Here is a 2,500-nt window from a genome sequence, read left to right on the forward strand (position 1 = left end):
TCTTTCTTTCCGAAACAATTTTGCTCTTTTGGAACCAATTAGTCCATGGAAGCTGAAATCAATTAAACTTCATTAACGAGACACTTCTACTCCCTTCTTATTTCATAATTGATTTACTAATGATGTCATTGTTATGACGATGACACTTTGGGTGAGGGGGAGGTCCCTATAGTTTAATTAGATGGTCTTGGCTTGTTGAGGGATGAATTGAGAGAGATAGCGTTAGCCAGACTGGAGTTCTCTCGGCTGAATGAAATTGATTAGTAACAACCAGACATACTATATTGCATTTGGTCACAGATAACTAGTGATTCTATTTCTGGGGGATAATATCACACCAAAGAGGTGCAGATAAAGAAGTGATAAAGGAGAGATTCAAAAAGTATAGTAGATGTTTGAAAATGGTCAGCATTCTGTTTTTGAGTGGCGTCTCGATCAGAAAAGAATACTGTAATACACTAGTCATTAGAGTCTAACACACAATTATAACAGGAAGACATTTGATGATATAGTTGTACTACATCACCACGACTGCATCGGTGGATGATTTACTACTACTACCATTACTACTGCTACTACTATCACTACTACTACTACTACTACTACTACTACTACTACTACTACTACTACTACTACTACTACTACTACTACTACTACTACTACTACTACTACTACTACTACTACTACTACTACCACTGCTGCTACTACTACTACTACTACTACTACTACTACTACTACTACTACTACTACTACTACTACTACTACTACTACTACTACTACTACTACTACTACTACTACTACTACTACTACTACTACTACTACTACTACTACCACTGCTGCTGCTACTACTACTACTACTACTACTACTACTACTACTACTACTACTACTACTACTACTACTACTACTACTACTACTACTACTACTACTACTACTACTACTACTACTACTACTACTACTATAGACACAGACACAGTTCATTGGCCCCTCTCCCGCCAATGACTGTGGTTGACGACCCTTTTACGAGTATTTATCTATATATTTTTTCTACTACTACTACTACTACTACTACTACTACTACTACTACTACTACTACTACTACTACTACTACTACTACTACTACTACTACTACTACTACTACTACTACTACTACTACTACTACTACTACTACTACTACTACTACTACTACTACTACTACTACTACTTTTTTTTCACTAGTACTACTACGACCTCCATCCTATTGGAACTGTGTGGTGGAAGCAGCAGGGTCTGTCTTCCACAGACACAGTTCATTGGCCCCTCTCCCGCCAATGACTGTGGTCGACGACCCTTTTATTTGTTTATTTATTTATTTATTTTTAATAATGCCTAGTACAAAAGTTCATTTATCCTACTGTCAACCACCGTCTGCTCAAAATCCAGGTTTTGTATATGTGTTGATTTGGGCGGTGGGGACCTGGTACCTCTCAGGCACAAGAGGGCTGATCTTAGGAGTGAGAATGATAGTACTACTACTACTACTACTACTACTACTACTACTACTACTACTACTACTACTACTACTACTACTACTACTACTACTACTACTACTACTACTACTACTACTACTACTACTACTACTACTACTACTACTACTACTACTACTACTACTGCTACTGCTGCTGCTACTACTACTACTACTACTACTACTACTACTACTACTACTACTACTACTACTACTACTACTACTACTACTACTACTACTACTACTACTACTACCGATACCACTACTACTACCGCTACTACCACCACCACCTACACCACCACCTGCACCGACACCCCCACCACAACCTACGCCACCACCACCACCTACAACACCACCACCACCTACACCACCAGCATCACCTACACCACTACCGACACCATCACCTACACCACCACCTACACTACCACCTACACCACCACCTACATCACCACCTATAACATCACCTACACCACCACCTACACCATCACCTTCACCTATACCACCACCACCTACACCACAACCACCACCACCACCTACACCACCACCACCTACATCACAACCACTACCTACACCACCACCTACATCAACACCTACACCACCACCTACACCACCACCTACTCCACCACTTTCACCACCTACACCACCACCTTCACCACCTACACCACCACCTTCACCACCTACACCACCACTACCTACACCAACACCTACACCACCACCAACACCACCACCTACACCACCACCACTTACACCACCACCTACACCACCACCTACAACAATACCACCACCTACAAAACCACCACTCACACCACCACAACTTACATCACCACCTACACCACCACCTACAACAACACAACCACACCACCACCTACACCAACACCTACAACAACACAACCACACCACCACCTACACCACAACCACCACCTGCACCACCACCATCACCACAACCTACACCACCACCTTCACCACCTACGCCAACACCTGCACCACCACAACCTACA

Source organism: Oratosquilla oratoria, chromosome 2 (assembly GCF_046742065.1).
Source record: "Oratosquilla oratoria isolate Oo_2021 chromosome 2, ASM4674206v1, whole genome shotgun sequence".
NCBI classification, from domain to species: Eukaryota; Metazoa; Arthropoda; class Malacostraca; order Stomatopoda; family Squillidae; genus Oratosquilla; species Oratosquilla oratoria.